At 37.2% G+C, this 24,394-nt stretch overlaps 1 pseudogene; it reads right to left on the bottom strand.

Annotated features, from left to right (window-relative positions):
* The window catches only part of LOC101431378 (keratin, type II cytoskeletal 8-like), a 123,334-nt pseudogene extending 106,258 nt beyond the window's left edge, over window positions 1-17,076 (bottom strand).
* Window positions 17,077-24,394: the final 7,318 nt, after the last annotated feature.

The following is a 24,394-nucleotide window of genomic DNA, read 5'->3' on the forward strand; positions in this document are numbered from 1 at the left end:
TATAAAGGCTAAGCTTACTAGAGTGAGCAATAAATACAATATTTTCCTCTAAATTACAGTTCAGCCTGTTGATACTGATCTGAAAATTATCGAGAAAGACTGAGTTATTATGACACTAAAAATATTTGTGATTAAGTAATGTAATGATTATACCAACTGTGGTAGGTTGAATTAAGTACCCAATGAAACATATGCTCTTAATCTTAATCCAGGTTCTTCCAAGTGTACCCATTATAAACAGAGCCTCTTGAAGAGGTTATTTTTAGTTAAAGTGTGACCCAACTAAATAAGGGAAGGTCTTAATCTATATTACTGGAGTCCTTATAAAGAAAACAAAGAAATCACAGAAGCTAGAAAGTAGAGGCATTGCCATGTGAAGGGAGGCAGACATGCAAGCCAAGGGACCTCAAGGCTTGCCAACAGCCAGCACCATAATGCTGCAGTCTTCAGGGAGAAAGCACACCTTGCTGAGCTCGATTTTGGACTTCTAGCTTCAGAACCATGAGCCAGTAAATTCCCTCTCATGAAGCCAACCCATTGTATGATATTTGTCCTAGAAGCCTAACAATCTAAGACACACACCACGGACTCCAAGGAAGTACATAGTAAATGTCAATTATCATTATATTTAATAAAAAGAAAAATTAAAATATTTTGTAGCCATTAAAATATTGTACATCATAATATATCAATTATAGGTCCATAATTGCTAACAGGGAAGCATGATTATAATGTTTTATTAAGGGTAAATGCCCAGGTTACAAAAGTTTTTTTTGTTAAAATTGATTATTTTGAGTGAGAAATACACATAATTATAAATACTAGGCATAGAATAATAGAAAGACCAAGCACAAATTCTTTTTGCATAACATGATATCTATATATTTGAAGAACTGAAGTCACTCAAACATGATACAAAAGAGACAAAAATATGTATCAATATAAACATAGAAAAGGATACTTGTATAACTATTAATTAAGTCCCTGTTGTGAGCATATTATTATGGTAGGTTCTGAGGCTAATATACTTGAATCTCTTGGCTAGTAATACCTAATACCTAGGACCTCCAGAAGTATGTGGAAAGCAAGGTTTATAGAGAAACAGAGACTGAAACCCAGGATATATAGATGCTCACAATAACTTCAGAGTAGATGTCACTTTTCAGAGTCATTCAATGCAATTTCTTTACCTCAGTGGGAAATTCTATTTTATGCTCTGTTATCACTGCACAGACAATAATTCTGTTGAGACCAATGTATCACCTGCACAGGAAATTATAGCTATGAACTTTGAACTATAAGTTCACCCCATGACAAAAATGAATTCACCTTCATTTTTAGTTTATTTCTGGACAATACCTCCAAATGTTGTTGAAATGGTTATGAAAGTTGTAATGGTAGTACACTGAAACTCAAATTGATCTACAGAATAGTGCTTTGCTTTTATTATAATTTTAATTTTTGTGATTGAATTTGGCTTAATATATTTTTAAAAGCCATTTGTGTACTTTGAAAAATGAATATTAAAAAATGTATCTTCAAGTTTATTCAGACTACATGCAATCTGTTTGATTCTACTAAATAGAATGAGCCAGCCTGGCTAGGACGGGAAATCTCCACCTTAGAGCTATGCAAGTAATCATGCGATATTAAGGATGTGCTAGTTAAGACAGCAACAATAATATAGAGGCAGAAATTGTATCTCGGTTTGTAACAGAGCCCAATAGTCCTTGAAAAAATTGACACAATGAGTCTTTGTTAAAGTAACGTAAATTTTTTAGCTGACATAGATAAATTAAACTAGGAAGAAATATTTACACATAAATGGCATTAAACATTTATACTATGTATTAATATGTTATAATTTTCATAAACATTGGCTTAGAATCAACAGTATGACAAAATTTAGCTAAGCACTGGCCATCCAGGGCTAAGCACTGCACAGTCCCCACTTTCCATGCCTGATAGGCAAATAACTAAATAGATTATTAAATATCCTGGTCTTCTCTATCATGTTATTCAAATATTTTAAACACTGTTATTATTCTCTATCACCTAGTTTCTCTTTTCTAGCAAAACTCAATTTTCTTTGCCTCTATCAAATATTTAAAATCTCTCTTTTCATTAATTATTTTTTTCTTTAGTGGGACCACATATTTGAAATCTTGCAGTTATTTTAACTTCTCCAAGCTATCTTAATTATATCTCCATTGTGCCTATTACATTCATAGTGTAGAATAGTGTTGGATATTTAATAAAAGCTTACTCTATTCTCATTGACTGACTGGGCCTGCTCAATAACAAACTATATTTTTCTTGCCTGGTTATTATGCCTGTGCATTATCCTCACACATTTTTCTTCAATGGCTAATATAGGCAGTGCCCACTATTGTTTGTTGTTATTGTTTTAGGTACTGGGGCCTAAAACAGTACCTAAAAATTGAACCCAGGACCTCATCTGTGGGAAGCAGAAACTCAACCAGTAAGCCACATCAGTTGGTTTTTTTCATTTGTTTTGCTTGTTGTTTGTTTTTGTTTTTTTCTGGAGGCACTGGGAACCGAACCCAGAGCCTCCTGTGTGGGAGGCAGGAGCTCAATTGCTTGAGCCACATCTACTCCCTCACTATTGTTTTTAAATACACTCTTTGACTTTTGGATCCCCAAGATGATCTATGAAAAATCCTCCTAATACTCTGGCATCACAGGGATTTTTCTTGACTTACTTGGTAAAGTTTGTTAAACCGTCATTTGAATATGCAAGGGAGTTTTTATTTGAAGGAACAAGGATAAAGAGACAAATAGAGAGGATGAAGCTTCCAAATTACCTCCCATGATGAGAAACTGAAATAAAATTCTTGTTAAACATTTAAGGATTAAAAAAAACCTAAAAGATACATAATCTAGGGATTTACAAAAGGAGCATAGCGCTCTCAATTTTTTTTTTTTTTTTTTTTTTCTTTTTAAAAAGAGGCAACAAGCAGGCATTGTTCACCTTTGATGTATTGCACTTTTGGTCAAGTGGATAGACTAAAGAATAAACCCACAGAGCTAAGAGAATTTAGTGTTATTTTATAAAAGTGTCTTTGTTGGCACTTTTCTTCTCAAACAGCAGGATTACTGAAAATAACAGGCTTCAGCGTGCTTCTTTCTTACAGGCACCAAAAATAGTTCTTTTGTCATCAGTCTTAATGGAGCTAAACAGTCAGTTCCAAAAAATTAAAAGAAACTATGAAGCTTGACGGGATTCTCAGAAAAGGTTTACAGCTGAGGACAAATGTGAACTGTCTGATAGGTTCCGCACAAGATCAGGTGAGGGGGAATTTGGATTAATCAATTTCTTAGCAAATAAAAAAAAAAGGAATGAAAATAATTAAAAGATAAAATAATGGCTCTTCCCACTATTTCTTCTATCTTACACATAATGAATATCACATTTTCCTTTCCTGCTTTAGTTTGCTTCCCACTTGCCTATATGTCAGAGGTAAAAGTAGGAACAATTTAAACAATTTCTTCCAGCAGCAGATCAATAGAATTAGAGAATTTTAAATGTTAATGTATTCCATTCCTGGCAATGAGAAAGACATTCCAATTCTTCAATTATTTTATCCTTGACTTAGAAGTACCAAAAGATGGAAAACCTCTCTAACATGTAATTTATCTTCTATTTAGATGTAAAAATAAAATAAAATATGAAAAGAAAAATCAATTGCCTCCATGGCTTTGAGTAGCCAGTATTTATCTAACAAATATATAAACTTGCTGTCTTAAAGAGAGTAAGGCTGATGATACCAGCCAGATGTTACATTCCAGATTTTTTAAGGAAATAGGAGCCAAGGTCTTGCATATTTGTTTGTTTGTTAATGTTTCGGGGACTCAAACTGATGGAAATGCTAGTGTGGAATAGCTGTATGAAATCTATGTTCAACTTCTGCCCCTCATATGGCAAAAGAGAGAAATGATATTATGTGTCAAATTGTGTCCTCCAAAAGACATATTCAAGCCCTAACTCCTGGTCCTGTGAATATGAATGTCTTTGGAAATAGGGTCTTTGAAGATATGATTACTGAAGATGAGGCCAAACTGGATTAGGTGGATCCTAATCCAATTTGACTGGTGTACATATAAGAAGAGGACATTTGGACACAGATGGATAGATAGAGGGAAGAAGGGCATATAACAACTGAGGCAGAAAGCATCATGGATTGCGTGGAAGCCACCATCAGAAGCTAAGAAAGAGGCGTGGAACAGAAAAATCTACTCTCAAAAGAGAGACTGAAGTGAGAGACTCATACTGGCCAGTGATGGGCCCTAATTCCTACCCTGGAAAGAGAAGGAAGGGAAGGCAGTGTGAATTATTGGAGTGGAGAGGAATGATGGACAATAACCTGCAATAAGTAGTTCAATTAAAATAATTCAATGACTTTACTGAACATCTGAACCTAATTTTAATATCCTTTGTGCTGACAGCACTTTGCAAATAATTCTTCTCAGAACAACACTGAAATCATTGATTTATTCATGATCTGCCTAGCTGTTTTATTTTCCATCAAGTTTAAAATCTACACATCCTAAATTGTACGGCTTATTTGCATCTCCAAATTCTATCTTATATTCAGATACATTCACTTATCATTCATTTGCTCATTCATTCATCACATATACATTAAGTGTCATGCACCATTCTATGTACTAGGGATGTCAAATAAAAACAAAATCTTAGTGGGGGAGACAGGTAAGTAAACAATTAACTATAATTTAATATTATAACTACTGTAATAAACCACCTCATAGTGCTGCTGAAGGGATCAAAGCTTTTAGCATGAAAGGAATTAAAATTACTTAATATTATATTACCTTTGTTATTAAATGTAATTTTAAGTAGTTAGACATTATCCTATAGATTAACAAGGCTGATAAGAAAAGTAATGACACAATTTTCCAGTTTTAGAATGATGTCTCAGCTGTGTTGGAGTGGGTGATACTGTAAGAAAATCACTTAACCCATTGAATGTGCTGAGTGAAAGGAAAGAGTTATAGGACCCTCTGCTTTCTTTTTTGTGACTGGCTGCATGCTACTATTCCTGAGATTGAAGCAAAGACTTCTAGTAATGAGTCTGAGGTTGCTGTGGATCCTCCTGGCAGATGAGCCTGGTGGGTTGGTGAAAATGTTAAGGAAATAAATGTGAAGAACATCAGCACTTGAGTAGTGAGCCAAGAAACCAGGGAAGGAGGCCATGTGGTGATTGTCAGAGATATAGAGAAATAGAAAGATATTGAATTTAAAAGTGTCATGGAAGCCCAAATGAAAAAAGTTAGAAATGAGCCAATGTCAATTGCTTCCAAGGAGCCAAGCATATGATAATTGAAGAGGCTCCATTAGATTGGCCAATGAATTGAATACAAATAATGAGTTTCACTAAAATATTTGGGAGGTGGAGGAATCTATATAACAGTTGTTCTTTTTATTTTCCCCAAATTTATCAAAACAATATTCATAATTTATTATTATTAGCTTTCATAATTGGGTATTTGACTGCACTTATCGAGGTGGTCCTTGCTTAGGACCTTTCATCCAGCTTTCTCATACATGTCTGGGGATGGAGTCATCTCAAGTCTTCCTCAGTCACTCATCTGATGGTTGTCAACCAGGACCCTAGTTGGGATCAGCCAGCACACTTACACATGACCTCTTCACATGTCTGGGGCTTCATCACAACATGCTCACTGGGCTCTGAAAGAGAGAACCAAGAAAAAGGTGTAACACTTTTTATGTGCTGGATTCTGAAGTGATGCAGCATCACTTTCTATTTATTACTAAGTGCAGACCATGTGCAAGTGGAAGAGAATTAGATTCCATCTCTTGACAGACTGTCAAAGACATGTTTTAAGACCACCACAAGAGAGGTCAAGAGATGATTGAAGAAGGGGAGAACTTTGAAAAATGGAACAGAATCTAAACACTCAAACATCATTGCCTGACACTTTACAGTATTTCATATCACCAAAAGTTGATTCCTGGAGCTTCTTAAATGGTGGAATCATGACCACCTAAGAGTTGATATAGGTTGATTATTTTCCATCCATTCTTCAAACTTTACAGTTCTCATATATCTTAGTCAAAGTAACTGACCCAGGCAGCTGTTCTAGGAGCCAAGCTGTGCATGTGCAGATGGCTGCAGTGACTCTCAGCAGGAGGAAATCACAGAGGGGGTCATGCCTGTTCTCTGAGCCTTGAGAAAGACACAATTAGTGATTCCCTTGGTCAACCAGAAATTAGGCCCAGACAGAATCTGGAACCGCTCATGTACCATTTTAAATTTATAAAAATCTGTATGAATTTGGATCCCTTACAAAAAATTGGGTGAAGGTACTATGTATTTTTCAAATATGGAAAATCAAAACTAGAGATAACTATCACTACTGTGAAATGTTCTGCCAAACTTGAAGGAAACAAGGCATAAACTGAAACTTTATTAGAAAGAAAACCTCTGAATTGTTCATCTTTCACCACTGACTCATGTCTCTGTGCTTCTCTTTTAGTATCTTCAATTCTAGGAAATTATACCACCATCTGGGTTAAGTTCATTTAAACTGCCAATCTAGCAATGTTGGCCATGTAAATATAAATCAAATTTCTTCCAATGAATTTGTATTTCAAATGAATGATTTTAAGTTGTATGTTGGAATTTTATCACAATGACCACAATTTTGTGATGATGGCTGGGACTAATTTTGTATTATTTTACAGAATGTTAGGAAGCTTAATAGAAGTATAATAAAATAATATTTAAAATAAAATAATTAGAAATTTGAATTGGTGTCCTGAGGAAAAAGTCCACTATGAAAATTATAGTATTTATAAAAATCTATCCTGAAAGGTGATTTTAGTAGGTAACTCACTATACTATTTGTGATTAAAAAATCAGTAAGTACGTACAATTGACTGAAGTTGATAAACAGAAAGAAAGGGACACTGAACACTGCTGTCCATCAAGCACATTCAAACTAGAGTTTAGGCTTTGGTGCAACTGATTCATTTTTCCCAGGTTTCATAATTAAACATGCACATACAGCAATTTATTACAAGTTGAAATCTCTTGCTTAAAGTAGAAATACATATATGTTCTAATGCTTTGTTTCTAAGGAATTGATACTTCCCTTCAGTCAGCTCTTTATTTTGGAAATATCAGCAGGAACACAAACGGATAGATAGGAGTGGAGATGGCAAATAATATTAGGTATGGCTCAAAGGGTAACAGTTTTATAGTTTTAACTGTATTGCCTACACCCTTAGCTTTAAAAAAAATTAAATCTATTTTATGCCACTATGTGTACATTTTCACTCATTCAATAAATATATATTGAGTTCTACTAAGTACCTAACCCATGTTCAGCCTTCAAAGAGAGTTTACAATCTACTAAGAAAAATAAGCCGATTAATAATAATAATAATAAATAATAATAATCCTGAATGATGATTATTGTGATAAAGTATATGTACCTTGGTGGGTCAGGGGAGATTTCATGGAGAATTTAAAACCTAAACTTCAAATGTAGAGATCCAGAAGTGAAAAACAACACCCAGCTCAACTAACCACCAGAAGTTCAGCTAGGATGGAGCATAGAGCAGAAGATGTAGGAAACTGGAGGTTGCTTGGAAGCAGCTTAAATTGTGTGGTGTACTGACTGAATGTCATCCTTGTTGCTATGGACGTGACAGGAGCAGCCATATTGCTTTCTTTAAGCAGCGTCCTCTCCTCCATCCATCCCATTCAATGTCCAGGATTTTAACAACTGGAAATTGAGTTGCATTACTATTTGTGTGTTTGCATGCAAAAATGCTATAAAAGTATACTGGGTCTACCATGAAAAACATGAGCTTATAGTTTTCTTTATGTGAAAAATTCTTAAATTCTGACATGAAAGCAATGTGGGACCCTTATGCTTCCTCTATTTAAGTTTTAGGAAGTACATGCTTTATTTAAAGGTGCAGCACGAAGGTCTCTGTCTTCTTACTTATCAGGGCATTTTATCTGGGGTTTCTGTTGCTTTTTGTGTTGTTCCTTTACATCCAGAGAATGGCTCCAGCCTGACAGGATTAGTAGGTTGCAACTCTAACTGTCTTTTGATTGTATTAATAACTGCAGAGTTTGAGTCGATGAGTGGAACACAAATGAATAACCAACCCTGAGATCGAGTGACAATTTATAAAGAATACTATTAATATTTGTTTAACCTGATTGTGATGTTTTCTGAATCACAAGATCAGCCAGCATTATGATGACTGCCTGAATGTATTATCCATTATTTAATTTTAAGTGACATTTATGAAGTTTCTATATAAATTGTGGTTTATTTTCCATACCCAAACAATAAAAAGATTCAGGTTTTTTATGTCATTGAGTATTCTAGGAATGAAGTACTAAATGACTTTTGGGGAAATGCTGCTTTTATACTAGAAGGCATGACACATTGTAAACTTCTCTATCACTGTAATCAGTCTTCTGACATGAAAATAATAGAGCTGCATAACACACCATCTACTTCCATTTCAAGCATAATATTTTAGGGTGAAAATATCATGCGAAAGATTAGTCACTGGAAAGTAAATAGGTGCGTTCTGGAGAGGCGTTTGTTTTAATATTTGCCTTTGCTTTTCAAGGTTATGCACCCTTTGGCTAATCTCAAGGATGTTTTGGCAAGCCTGTCACCTGAAGTGTATGACTAATTCAGATTCTCACTCAATAGATTGGAGAAGATTAACCTGCTCACAAAATATTCATTTCATGGGTGAGGAGCCCTCTGGATTGCCATTTTTATTCTACTTTCTAATGCTCTGAACATATTGCACAATCAAAGAGTTCAGCATTGGCTTAGGGTTCTGTATTTTTTTTCCTGGTTTTCCGGGACTTCTATCTTTCCTTTCTTAACACTGGAGTGACTGGGAAAGTGACTGTATCTTCTGATGTAACACTAATCTACTTACATTCTCCTGTGGTTGAGGAAAATTGTGATGCTTTCGAGTGCTCTTGTGAAAACTTTAAAACTTTATCGAGGTCTGAGCAGTGACGCTGGTAACGCACTCCTGTGGTATGCCGCCATCCACACACTGACACCCTCCAGCACCCTCATTACCACCCAGGGTTCAAACGACCAGTTTACTGAGAAGAAATTCTCAACCCAAGAGTAAAGGGTTAGGTCAGTATCAAAACAGTCACACATATTTGCTCAAGAAATTTGTAGAAATGAATAGGTTGTCGGGAGAACTGAGGTTTTTGACATAAGTGAAACTTTGGGGTGACTAATACTAAATTAAGCATCATGACTGTATGGTTTGCTTCTTCTCTAAATAGCCCCCACCCAGCTTACTGTTCTGATTAGTTCTTCTAGCTGCACTTTTTTTGTGTGCTTACTCTCTTCCTACAGACTAACAGCTTCAACTATTCATACTGGCAGAGTCTGTTCTCCTAACTTCTCCTGTTTAAACTTCTGTTTTGATAATAATGGAAATTAGGTAACAGAATTATCAACTGTGCTTGACAGGCTGATGTACTCTCAAAAACATAAAATGTAAAGGCTTCGTCTTTGTGCCAGTAACAAAAGCTATTTCCCAGATGGCTGGGGTTGCCAGAGAGAAAATAAAAATTTCCATTCCACCAGCTTTTATTTACCATTTTCCTATTATGAACTATGTAAAAAAAAAACCCAAAAAAACTGGGACATAAAATTGGAGAAGTGTTCTTCACTAATAAAAAGGAGATAAGGAAAACGAAAATGAAAGTTTCTTCACTAATAAAAAGTAGATAAGGAAAATGAAAATGAAAGTTACAGTCAGGTAATGGAGAAATAACCTTATTTAATACATACATACATGTTTTCAAATCAATTTAGTAGATTTTACCTCTGAATTTTGAAAAGTATTCAGGTAGGACCTCATTCAATATCCTATCAAAAGTGGCTAAATTGATAAGGTGTATACTTTTATATTATTCTTATATAACATAAAAATAGCATTTAAAATGAAGCACAACCCATCTCTAAATGACACCAAATAATATTTTCCCTGTGGGTAATGTTATTTAAATAAATAAGTAAACTTTAATAAACAATCCCAAATTTTCTCAACAAAAATAATGCCAATAAATAATCTCAGCACCACCGGGAGTTCTGTGAAACTGCCTGCGGCACAACACACAGGTATTATGGCATCTGAAAAGACTCCCTGTTTTGCAAATGGTTTGTTTCACAACCAATAATTATAAGATTAGGCAATTTATTCTCTTGGCACTCTTACTGGGGATACCTACCTGGCCCCACCCTGAAGTTGTAGGCTTTCCATATCACTGAGTCAGCAACAGGATTCAGAATCTTCTATGTGCGTTTTGAGATATGAAAATATTTATCTGTGAGTTGATTAAAAGGATTTATTTTAAACTTAAAGTAAATCCTGGAGCAGTTTATCACATCTTTCTGTCAATTCTAATCAGTTGGTATGCGGGAAGTTTCCTGCTATGAGGAATGAGGCTAGGGACAGGTTCAGATAAATGATCTTTTATGCAAAAGCTTTGGAATGACAGTGGGACTTTTTCCATCTTACTAAATTTGCTGCTACAGAAAGGGTAGTAAATTAAAAACTATAGAAAATCAGGAGCTATCAAAAATCAATAAATGGGCATGAGATCAGGTCCATATTTTAGGGAGATGGTTTCATCTGGAAGTGACAACACTTTTCTTTTTGTCCTAAGCTCTGCAGTCAGGGACTCTGCTTTCTAGTCTCCATCACAATGGTACCTTTGGCCACCTAACTAAACTGGGCGATTGATGTCATTGGAACACTTCATTCTGGCTCTTAATTTTTGTCCGAGGAGTTACCTTTCTTTCACACCAAATTTTAGATTCCTTTCACTATTCCTTGAAGTTATTTTTAACTCAAATACAAATTTACAATTATAAAACATCTTTATTGCCATTGAGATTGCTCTTGTCTCAGCAAAGATGCATTATGTTTCAGAACAAGTTATTTAGCAAAAGCAGCCATTTTCTTTTATATACATTTTGTTCATTTATTTCATTTCTTACATTTTTAAAAATGCATTGCTGTGAGAAAATGGGAACAGAATTCAACTTAATCTAATTTTCTCCCATTGGCGTGTAAATTTTAACTTACTTCTGATGAAAGATAGCACCAAGTCCTTTCAATGGCTTGTTTAAATTGGGGAAGAATGACCAAGATATTTATCTTTGATAAATAATTTGAGGAACAAAAATCCAGGGAATAGTATATTTAAATATTTTCAACTCTTCTGTTGCTGGGCATTCAGTTTATTTCCAATCTTTCACTTTCTGAACACTACCACAATCTCTACTAACCAATGAAGATTCTTCTGAGAATTGCTTTCTCTTAACTTTTGCTACTTTTTCATTTGTTTTTGGTATTGTTTGGGTTGATTGTTAGAGAATTTAAAGTAGTCTAACAACTAATTATTTATAGATTATATGTACTACCAATCTATTTTCTTAATCTATGGCTTTTATGTTGTCTTTATTTTGGAACATTTGGTCAGATATTTACCACGTTAAAATAGATTCATTTACCTGCTTATTTATTTTTTGCTTATTTATTGGGTATGATTTGTGCTTTATCTTTTCGGTTTGGTTTCAGTAATTTTTCCCTCCATTATTTTCTATATTTTCTTCTATAATTTAAAGTTTTGTTTTTCACATTTAGCTCTCCATTTGGTAAAGTTTATTTTTATATGGTGTGAGGTCAAGGTCTATTTTTCATATGCATAGCCAATTTCTCAGCTACCTTTACTGAGAGAGAACTGATATGTTTTTTAATCAAGAGGACCTGACAAGCCCCTACCACAAGCTTGATGTTAATTGAATTAAATTAAGTTTGATTAGGTTAAATTGACCCAATAATTATAAGAAGGCCTTAAATTCATTAATGGGTCCAAGGAGCACATACCCCCTACCCCCCTTATTTTTTTCTGTGCAGTAATGTTGGGGCTAACTATATTCCCATCATCAGTACAGGACTCAAAATTCTCTAGACCTTGCACTCTTGATTCAGTAGGGCTCAGGATACTGTTTTTTTTTTTTTAATATACATAAAAATTATGGAGAAAAACATCACTTTGTTAGCCATTATTTTTCAAGAGTGTCTTTTTAAGACAGTGGCCAGAAAGTCTGCACTAAGTTTATCTTGTTTACCATTTTTCCATAAATTAGGTTGATGTAGGGACTCACAAAATATTTATTTCAAGAAAGAATAAACGTAACTGATTTAATTTCTGTTAGTTCTTGGCAATCTGAGAGATTATATTAGCATTGCTTTCCAAGTTACATAATGGAGAATTAAATGATTGAAAAATATTCTAAGAAAGTACTACAGAAAGCATGTCAGAAAATCTTAAGATGGAAAATTTTAAGACATAAAATATATGCCAATTAAGAGCATATAAAACGAAAACTTGTAAACAATAGAGATATGCTAAGACTTGAAAATGTGCTTTGACATTCTTCAACTGCTTAAGGCTTTTTGCAGCAAAACAACTTAAAGGTGACAGACCATGGAAGAATTTGGTTTTGTAATGAACTCACACTGGGGTCTCTGTGTGACCCAAATTTTGCTGAAGAAAATGAAAGAGATCCATTCTTTTTCTTTCACATAGACTACAGTCGCTACAATGATTAAACCCTTTGGAAAAGTGCTCAAGCCTGGTACATTTTGTAATGGGCCTTAGAATTATGAATTCTGCTTATTTTTTCACTTATACTTTTTATGAGTTTTGAATTTATAATGGAGCATTTCAAAGTAATCTAAAAATTTGAAAATGTTAAATGTATGAATATGATATATAGAGAATATAATTTTGTATGTATTATTGTACATATATATTTTGTGTTTATATCATATATATACAAACATACACAAAAAGATGATAAGCACATAAAACAAGATATTATCAGAATATTTATTCTCTGATGATGGGAACTTGAGGGATTTACTTTTGCTTTTATTTTTACTTTTATTATTACTTTGGTATTTTCCAAATTGTTTTCAATGAATTGTATTGACTTTACAAAGATAAAGGAAAATACAGGAAACAGACAAGAAATATTTATTTGAAAGTTCCAAGTGTAGGAAGTGCCTGAAGTCAAAGGATATTCACTCACTACAGTGAAGAAGCAAAGCTACCAGTATGGAAAAGAGTATGGACACCTCTGCCCCCTACTGTCCATATTCCATAACTATCCAGCGATTTTCAACCTTTTGTGCTTATGCTCAGGATGTCATGCATCTCAGGATTGCGTTAAAATCCTGAACTTCATCTTCAGAGAATCTGAGGTTGGAGTCTCTGTTTTTACAGTCTGAGACACATGGACTTAAAATTAAGGCATACCTCAATCACAGCAAATATAATAAAATCAGAAAAGATATGGACATTATACTTAGGAACACAAACAGAAAACTAGATTTCTATCCGTTTTTAAAAGTATATATATATATATATATAATAAAAGGAATATATATACTATACAATTTATATGGTTGTAGCTATAGTTATACAGAAAGTATAGAATATTCTGTGTAAATATTCTATATATACATGTTTCTCTCTCTCTTTCGAACCAACTGGGGCTTTTGTTGGAAAAGATAAAACTGAGTCATGGGCAAAAAGGTGGCCGCGGCAGGCTTGGCGGGGGTGCCGGTGGAGCTGGGGGGGGGGGGGGGGGGGCAAGGCAGTGGCAGTTGGCTTGGGCAGGACATCAGAGGCCTCAGGTTCCAGCTTCCCATCACGGGTCTCAATCTCCTTCACCACCACGGCCTTGGTGGAGCTGGTGTGGCTGAAGGAACCAGAGGCCTCTCCAGAGCTGAAGATCTGAAAGGAGCTGAAGCCGGTGCTCAGCACCTGAGCAGCAGCCAGCGGAGGTGGCCTTCCGGTGACTACTCACGTGCTGCATCCCCGACTCCAGCCTGTTCTCCTCGCCCTCCAGCAGCTGGCGGTAGGTGGCCATCTCGAGGTCCAGGGCCAGCTAGAAGTTCATCAGCTCCTGCTACTCGGCGCAGCTGCCGTGCCATGTCCTGCTTGGCCTGGTTCGGGGCAACCTCCGGCCTAATTACTGCTCGGATTGGCGTCCCTGGCCGCCAGCGCCCCCTGCTGCTCGGCACCAGCCACGGCAGCCTCCGGGGACGCCCTCCGGCCCTGCAGGCCCTCAGCTCAGCCTGGAGCCTGCAGGCGCTCGGGTTCCTCTCTGAGATCTCCATCTCGGTGCGGCGGGGGTCATCCCGTGCTTCCCAGCCAGCGTCTGCAGCTCCCGGTACTGGACCTGGTACATGCTCTCTGATCCACCCGGCTGTGGTTGGTGATCGCCTTGTACTGGGCCTTTGCCTTGGCGACGATGCCGTCCAGGGAAGCGGCTGTTGTCCACGGACAGTACCACGAATGTGTCTGAGATCTGGGATAGCAGCCCACGGATCTCCTCGTCATACAACTGCCTGAGGAAATTAATCTCGTCAGTCATCCAGCTTCCCCGGGGGACTCCAGCTCCACCTTGCTCATGTACGCTTCATCGACATCCGTCTTGAGGAGGACACATTCTTTCTCCACCTTGTTGGCTTGTTGATCATCCTCATGCTTGTTCTTGAAGTCGCCCACCAGCCCCTGCCTGTGGCCAAGCTCCGCCTCCAACTTCAGCTTCTTCTGGCCCAGCGCGCCCAGCTGCCTCGTAGGGTTGTTGATGCAGCTCTCAAACCTGTTGCTCCAAGCAGCCCTGGGCGTCTGCAGGAGGCTCCCCTGGGTGTCCAGCGCCTTGTTCCGCTGCTCCAGGAACCATACCTTGTCGAGGAAGGAAGCAAACTTGTCGTTGGGGCTCTAGATCTGCTCCTTCTCCTGCGTGCACATGGCCTGGAGGAGGTGGGTGTCCACCAGCTTCAGGGCGCCCAGCAGGCTCTGGGTCAAGGTGACGGCTGTGATGCCCCCTACACTTCGTGTTACGCTGTAGCCCCCAGCCAGACCCATGCCGGTGCCCACACTGCTTCGGAAGCTGTGGCTGCCCACCCGGGAGAAGGCCGAGTTGCTGATGCGAGAGCCGGGCCCACTCGTGTGTGAGCGGCTGATGAAGGCCGAGGGGCCAAAGCTGGACGCCGTGAAGGACTTCTGGGTCACCCTGATGGACGTGGGGAAGGCTGAAGAGTGGGCAGATGGGCCAAAGCAGAGACTGGAGAAGGAGTTGAGGATTGCTGCTTCTTAGATGTATCTATATGTATCTGTGTGGTTTTACAAACTATTTTGCATGTTTCAAGGTTTTTTATTTTATTTTTTTAAAAGGACCTAACCTATGACTAAGATATGTGTCTTAACTCTACAGCTGGCAAGAGTTTTCCCTCATTTAAAATTTACTTGAAGTTTCAGTTTGTTTCAGAAGTCGATACCTCCATAATTTCATTATTTATTGAATCCAGCGTTTCTTCAGAGCTAAATTTGTCATAATCCGTAGTCCTCAGATCTACAGTTTCACAAGCAATTTGTTTACAGTCAGTAAAAAAAACACTGAAACCAAATTCTTTTCTTGGATATGCTCTCAATGGTTCCTATCTAATACAGTTAGTGTTTATTCATGAAAAAAAAAAATGTAAGCAATATGCTAAATACGATCCTATCTTACCTGTAACCAAATTTTAAAAACTACATTACCAATCTTAGTTAAGACATCAAATAAGCCTAAAAAGGAAAAGGAAAAAAAAATCAGTTTGAAAACAAATCTACCTTTACCATACTTCCTGGTGGTAGATTCTGGTCTTTGAGATATAATCAAGAACTAATATTTCAAAAACTGCATCATTTTATCAGATTAGTTCAGTTGAAAATTGATACATAATCCAGACTGTGTTGTACCATATTCTAAAACCTCTTAAAAACCTGGGATAAGAGCTTTAAAAATGAATTCATAAAACATGATTCTGAAATAACTGGAATAAATCTTGTAATTTACAACAGGAACTTGTCATTCTCCAACTAAGTATTTATTCTTTTTCATGTACTACTTGTCCAGTATTTAATCTGCCCACCCCTATCAGAGTGTGTGTAGCCACCATACGAAGTCTTCCCTGGGGCTCATTTAGTAAACAGTATTTCTCACAGATTAATACTATATCTTTCTACATCGTGGGGTGAGGTAAAGATCAATGAAATAAATTATGTGAAAAGACTGTAAAATGAACAAAGCACCATGGAAATACCTATTGCTAGTAACTTCTCTCTGCTTTTAAATTGGAAAAATTAAGAAAGACACATGGATTTCAGCTTCCTTCTTTCCCCTGGCCAATTAAATTTTGCCCAATTATCTGGTGAAAATGTTTCCATTTGTCGTGCATTAATGGGGAAATTCTCACAATCTTTGCATTTGACTCTGCTTGCGTAGAGTAGACTTAATAGTAAACATTTTGATCTAAGAAAATGATAATATCCTTACTTAAAGCACCTTTCTCCACATATTGATTCACAGACTACCTATATTTCTAATTTGAGAATAGGTTTTAAGAGACAAAAAACATGCTTTTGTTTCTGACCAAAAGTGATAGAATATTTATTTTCACTAGGAAAATACATTGGTGGAGAGGCTGATTTATTGTGGACTGTGTCAAGCATTCTTGGTTCTCAGAACTATGCATATAATAGAAAACAAGATAAATTCATTGCATCAGTCAAGACCCCAGCTGATCTCAGAGGGCATCTCAAAGGGTTTTACTAAAGAGAATTCCTGATGGGACTATTTACAGAGGTGCAGAAGCATTTAGGGAACCAGCAAAGAGTGTTGTTTTAGTCGTGGGGTTCTCTACAAGTGGAGCTGAAGACCAGGACCTCTGTGAGTGTGATTTCCTAGAGAAGTACTCACAGGAGAAGAGGAATGGGGAGCAGGATAGGGCAGGGGAGATAGCTGGGCAAGGCAACTTGCTTCAGCCTGCTGCCACGCAGAGTTCTGGAGCCGAGATGGCACCACAAAGTTAGTCCCCAGTGCGGAAAGAAGGTGGCCGTTTGTACCCTGTGTCAGTCGGTCACTGTGCATGGGCCACCCTAGAGTGTGGACGATATGGATGAGGGCCCCTCTGAAACGATACAGCCGCAGCTAGGGTAGCTGGGCCTTGGTGTATCATCTGATAAAAGACTTCTGGGTATGGCACGATGCCCTCTTCTGCCTACGATGAAGTGACCAGGGACTAGCAGCTGTGGGAAGCCATTACCACCCCTAGGCCTGAAGGGACTAAGGAACAAGGGAGTCCATAGCCGGAAATACCGTGTCCCCTCCTCCCCACTTCTCAGTCCCCCATATACTTCCCTTTTCTTCCCCTTCCCTCTCCTCTTCTGCTTTCTCTTCCACCTCTCCTTCTCTTGCCCTCTTCCTTTTCTCTCTCTCTTCATTTGTTCCCCTTCTGTCTTCTACTTTCTCCAGTCCTTCTGAATCTTGAGTGACCACTGAGAATTAGGTTAAACATGACTGGATTGGATCTATTAAGTTAGGCACAGTGTTGCAGGACATTCTATGAGCCAAACATTAGGTATCAAATGGCAAAGGAGGAAAAAATGCTTCCCTGAACAAAAGTCGTATTACAACACCTAAACCATTCTACCTGTTGAAAAATGTCTAGATTTTCCTCATATTACTCTTGGGGGAACAAAGGACTTTGTGAACAAAACAGTTAAGGATACAATTATTCAATATTTCCTTTTCAATTAATCAACTGAAGTTGAGTGCCAGAGAGTCACATGCATAGCAAGTCATTTTATAATCAGTATTTGGCAGGGAATGTAATATAACAGCAATTTTAATATGAACCAATCACCCTAGAACTATTTCCTCCTCCTCTGTGGCAAATGTGTTTATAAGCAGCCTCTGCAATTGAAACAGTGAACTGGAAACATGGTTACCTGTTACTGGGTTAAGTCAGAAGTACTGGCTTCCTTCAATCTGTTTGTGTCCCCTTTTCCCTAATTTTTCAGAAACAATTAACATTTCACACAAATTTGAAGGAACTCTAAGCATGGAATCAGAACACTCAGTAGCACATAAAACAGAATTCAACTTGCTACAGACAGCTCTGTGGGGCAAGCCCACATCAACTCTTCCTAGGGACATATCCTCAGGGACAGTCTTGCAGGAAACCTGTCAACCCCAAATTACACTGACTGCATCCAAACCCAAGGGGATTGCAGATCACCTTTTTAAAACTCTGATCTTGTGGCTCATGGATTCAACATGATCAAAACTATGACATTTTTCTTTTCTTAATGTCGTTTTCAGTGCTGCAGTGCACTTTTCTCCAGTACCTTTGAACGTGCCAACTGTCCCATTTTCAGCTAGACAGTTCCATTTTTCTTATCTGTTTCTGGCTGACATATATTATCTCGCTTGTCCACTCTGTTTGCCAATGTGCTTTAATGCCTTTGAACTCCAACAGATGAAGGAAATTGAAGTTTGTGCTACTCTGAGAATAGAGTTGGTTTGGAAAGGCCGAATGTGTCAGGATTCAGTCTATTTATAATAAACTTTTTTGAAATTTGGGTTACTGTGGGGCAGTTTAGCCCTCCTCATCTCCACTCCTCATCTTTTTCCCTTCAAATCTCTTACAACTCTTCTCTATGTATCCGTGTAGAAATATACTTATGCATTCAAATATATGTGTATGGTTCTCTCTTGCTTTTCTGTAACTACCACTGCATCTTAAAAAATATATTTTCAAGACAAAATACAGTTTTATAATAATAATGTGCTATATTATGGGAAGTCTCTTAATTACATTTTCATGGAACTATTTCCTTAATTTGTCACACATGCGTTGTAATCATTGAAAATTTTAAACAGGTAACACCTAAAGCAAACAGTCTTTCAGAAAAAGCCTGAATGAACTCCTTCAGCCTCTTTTAAAACATCTCTCAATTTAAAAACAGTACAGACAAACATGTTTCTACTGTAATTAAATTAACTGACACACACACTATGCCAGCTACCTTTTTATTTCCTTTTTTTTTTTTACATTCATGACGTCTGTCTTTGTTCCTGGATTTCCATGTTCCCAACAAACACAGTCCCCAGACCAACCTAAGAAGAGAAACTTCATACAACTCTCCAAAGGCTCCAATTTTCCTGAGAAAGGGCAAATACTTGGTCACATTTTGTTCTCATTTGCTTTTCCGTTCAAATCAAAATAACTCAAGGGTGGTAGAGGCAAAGGAACTGTGATACATAAACACTTAATAGAGCATTTCACCCAGCAACTGTTTCCAGATAGCAGCTGCATGAGTCATGCAGAACACGTGAATGCCAGTTAGTCTCTAGGGATTACCAACCTCTGACTCATAGGGTGGGGTTTAGTTGCAGAGGTACTTCACACAGCTCAGCACAGGCTGTGATGGCAGTTGATCCAATTACAGTCAGAGGATCAGCAGCATTCAAACAAATGCTGTGTTCATTCAGTTCCAGTCAGAGATTCCAGGGGCACAGCCAAGTAAATCTAGGTGGCACAGAAAACTACTGATAATAGAAACTACTGGAAGCTCAGCTCCAGGCTTAAATGGATTTCCTTGTCAATATCCTATTTGTCACTTCAGGACAGTGTGTCACTTCATTGGGTTAGGTTTCACCTGGTGTTTTCAGTTTCCTTGTTGATTTTTAAATGCTTCTGTTGAAGAACTTGTCTGAGGAATAGATCTATTTTTATTCAAAATTACTTCTCCATCTGTCTCGGTATTTTCTATAAACAGAGATTAGAGCCCTACATGGTAACATACTTTAATCTGTGAACTATTCAGAGTTAAAATGTCTTTTTAAGGAGTAACTTGATTATTTGAACATTATGTTTCACAATGCTGAACGGATAGTAAAGGCTCTTCAAACCAAAAAAGGATGGCACTAAAATAAGTTGAAAGAACATTTTATTCACTCCCATGAAAGCATATATTGGCTTGATTTTGTTAAGCTAATAGGAAAAAAATGTTCTCATTAAACTTTTAACATGAATATTCTTTTCTTATGTGAGTTCTCCCTTCTAGATGTTTTGGAAATAATTTGAGAATGGGAGTCAAGTGACTGATACTTCCATCATTGAATTATTATAAAATCTGAATAAGACTCTGCAGTATTCTATTCTTCAGATTGCACATACATAAAATGAGAGCAAAACTGCCTCAAGCTACCTGAGAAGGTTGTTGGAAGAAAGAAATGAGGTAATGTAAAAGTATGTTAAGAATTACCCAAATGTGGCAAAGCCTGTTATGTTTATGGATAAAAGTCTTTTGGTGAGATTTCACTATTGTTACATAAATAAGTGGGCCTTAAAGACTCATTGGCATCAATAAGCTTCTTTTAGACAAATGATTGTATAACATTTCTCATTGCAGATTTAGTTGCAAAGTTAAGGTTGGTTGAAATATAGGAAGTGAATAATTGTCCTGCTCCTATTAAAAAATGATTTCTGCATTTAATATATGTCAATTCCTACTGTAGGCATTCTTTAGAAAAAAAGTTTGTTTTTTTTCTTGATAAAAACCTGTTTTGTCATATCATGGTCACCTCTTTGTATGTTGTACTTTTTTTTTTAACTGAACTATAAACATACCATAAAGCTCTCTTTTTAAACAAATTTTTATTAACACATTTTTAAATATTAAAGTTAATAGATCACATAGAAAGTTATATTAAAAAAATAAATGGTTCCCCTATAACCCACCCCCCAGCACCACCCCCATCATTTTTGTAAATTGTATTTTTTTGAAGATACTTCACAAAAAAGGTCACATTATAAAAAACATAAGAGGTTCCCATATACCTTCCCATCCCCCCACTCCACTCCTCCCACACCAACAACATCCCCCATCATTGTGGCACACTCATCAGACTCAGCAAACACATTTTGGAGCACTGCTGTACAACATGGATAATAATTTACCTTGTAGTTCACACTCTCCCCCAGTACATTCAGTGGGTTATGTCAGGATATATAATGTCCAGCATTTGACCCTGCAATATCATTTAGGACAACTCCAAGTCCCAAAAATGCCCCCACATCACATCGCTTCTTCCCTCTCCCTGCCCTCAGCAACTACTGTGGCCACTTTCTCCACATCAATGCTACAATTTCTGCTATTACTAGTCACAATAGTTTTATAGTAGAATATCAGTAAGTCCACTCTCATCCATAGTTTATTCCTCCATTCTGTGGACCCTGAGATGGTGATGTCCACTCTACCTCTATATCAAGAGGGGCCTTAGTTGTACATGTCTGGAGGATACAGTTCTCCTGCATGCAGCTGTAGGCACTCTTGGTTCCCTTGTGTGGTGGTTGACCATCTTCACCTTCCTGTTAGCTGACCTGGGTAAGTCCAATGAACCAGAGAGTAGGGGTTGCAACTTTGCTGAGGCTCAGGGCCCAGCTGGTACATGGGCAGTCCAGAGATTCAAAGTCCCCTGTGTATGTACCATCCCTAGCACCAACCACAGGTTTAGTAAAAGTGACAGAAGAGGCATGTGTAGAAAGGTGACATCTGAGTCCACTTCCATCACTCTTAGGAGCACAAATTCCAAAGTAGGGCCCATTGACATGGTACAGAACTCAAAATCCATCTTCCATGACCATATACCCTGTGGATCTCTGTAGCCTTCAGGAGAACCAGTACCTAGGGTTATATCTGCTTAAGCTGTTTCTGGGGTCCTGCTGAGGTGTGTGTAAGCACCACCCCTGGATGACCTTCTGACTCTTTTTTGAAGACTCTTAGCCATATAAACTCATTTGTCTTTGCCATTTCCCCCTTTTATTCAAGGTCAAAAAGTCATTTTTAACACATGATCGTGCATTTAGTCTGAGATATTCTGCTGATCTGAGTTGGCCCTTTTATTCAAGGTCTCTTTCTAGCTGCATCGCCAGTTAGTGATTGGTAGTAATCCCTTGGCACCAGGGAAGCTCATCCCTGGGAGTCATGTCCCATGCTGCGGGGAAGGTAATTCATTTACAGGCTGAGTTTGGCTTAGAGAGTGACCACATTTGAGCAACATGGAGGTTCTCAGGTGGTAACTCTTAGGCATTCTGCAGCTCTAGTCCTAGTTCATATTTCAGGCACACAGCCTCATAAGCAGAGTCATTAGTAACAAGGGCTCATCGTTAGTATATCTTTCCTTGTTGGTCTTTGCCATTGCACTTGGGGTATTATTGTTGTTCCATTGGAGAATTTGCAGAGCTCCCCTGAGTAGGAACTCAGCACTCCCACAGTTGTCATTTGTAACTGTAACTACTATGAAAATACCCAACATATATCAGAACACATTTTTGTCCCCTATATACATGCCCTGGAGAACTCCCTTCCACCCATGTGCCCCCCATCAATAACACCACACACCAGTGTTTCTCCCCTGCCATAGTTGAACCTCTCTGTGGTCCAAAACTTCTTCAACAATGAAGTCTAATATATTGCCAAATTCAATGAATAGGAAAATGAAATATAGTGATGGGTTTAAAGATTAGACCATAAAGCGCTCTTTAAAAGCACTTTTAAAGCATACACTTTAGTGTTTTTTAGTAAATTCAAAATGCAATATAATCTTTAATGCTATGTAATTCCCAAATAGTTTCATCCCCCAAAAAGGAGCACAGTACCCATAGCAGTGACTCCTCATTGCTATTTCTTCAGCACCTGGCACTCACAAATCTACTTTCTGTCTCTATCAAGTTGCCTTTTTTGGACATTCCTTATTAATAGAATTGTATGATATATAATCATATAATATATTGTTTCCACCTGTTTTCAGCTAATGTAATGTTTTCAAGGTTTATCCAGATTTTAGAATTGTATCAGAACTGGTCTAATAGAATAATTTTGGAAAGTGTTCTATCTCCTTTTATTTTTTGGAAGAGTTTGTGAAAGATTGTTGTTAAATGTTCTCTAAAAATTTAGTACAATTCACCACTCTTTTTGTGACTTTTTAAAAAAGTGTTTATGTTATTACTTCAATCTCTTTACTTGTTATGGGTGTATTCCAACTTACTATTTTTTATTTACACTCTTGGTAGTTTGTGTCTTTCTAGGAATTTGTCTTTTTCTTCTAAGTTATCTGTTTTCTTGGCTTGTTCATAGACATACTTTATGCTCCTTTTATTTCTGGAAGGTCTGAAGTAATACTCTATTTCATTCCTGATTTTGGTAATTTGAGTCTTCTCTCTTTTTTTCCTCCCTTGGTCAGTCTAAATAAAGTTTTATTATTATTATTATTTAATTTTTGTTCCTATTTTCTAAAAACCAACTTTAGTTTTCTTTTTTTTCTCTATAATTTTTCAAGGTCTATTTCATTTAGTCCTACTCTAATCTTGACGATTTTCTTCTTTCTGCTTGGTTGTGTTTAACTGAATCTTCTTTTTCTAGTTTTGCCTTTGATCCATAAGTCATATAACCATCTGTTATTTTATTTCCACATATATGGTAATTTCCAAATTTCCTTCTGTTATTAATTTCCAATTACATTGCAATGTAGTCAGAAAGCATACTTTATTTGTTTTCAATCCTTTTAGCTTCATAAAGTCTTATTTTATGGCCTATCATTCTGGAGAAAGTTCCATGCATACTTTAGAAGGATATTCAAACTTGCTTGTTGAGTATATTATTCTACAGATGTGTTTTAGGGCTATTTGGTTTATATTTACACAACTAGCAAGTCAGCACCACACAGGGTAAATCACTGATAGAAACCCCATACTTTTTCTGGTCTAAAGAAACAGAGAACAGTATTTGAAATAATCATAATCACCAACAAGTGAAGTAAGTATACCAAAAGGAAGAGAGCCAGATGTTTGGAGCACTGAATAGAATACAAAACTTTTAGATCACTGGTTGAATCACACATACATAGAACATCCTGGCTAAAGATACAAAACTGAACTGAGGGAGCAGATGTAGCTCAGTGGCTGAGCACCTGGCTCACAGGTACAAGGTCCCAGGTTCAATCCCCAGGAGCTCCTAAAAAAAATCACATACACAAAAAATCATGTAGAACTGTACTTCAGGGAGCAGGGGTAGCTCAATACTTCAGGGAGTAGGGTATCTCAGTGGTCTGAGTGCCTGTTTCCCATGCAGAAGGTCCCATTTCAATCCCCAGTGTCTCTGAAAAGAAAACCAAAACTGAACTGAACTGAATTTTCAGCTACACCCAAGAGACAATGCCTATGAGTTCAAGATACTGCCTATTAAATTTTTAAAAAATTTATTTAGGATTATAACAGAATTCAGAGACTCCCTACATTCATAATAGTTAGGTCATCCAACTTCACTCAATAGATGAAGAAACAAGACAATTTAGCTTATCTTCAAGAGAAAAGGCAATCAAGGGAAACCACCCCCACTCA

This window comes from Dasypus novemcinctus, chromosome 5 (genome assembly GCF_030445035.2).
Source record: "Dasypus novemcinctus isolate mDasNov1 chromosome 5, mDasNov1.1.hap2, whole genome shotgun sequence".
NCBI classification, from domain to species: Eukaryota; Metazoa; Chordata; class Mammalia; order Cingulata; family Dasypodidae; genus Dasypus; species Dasypus novemcinctus.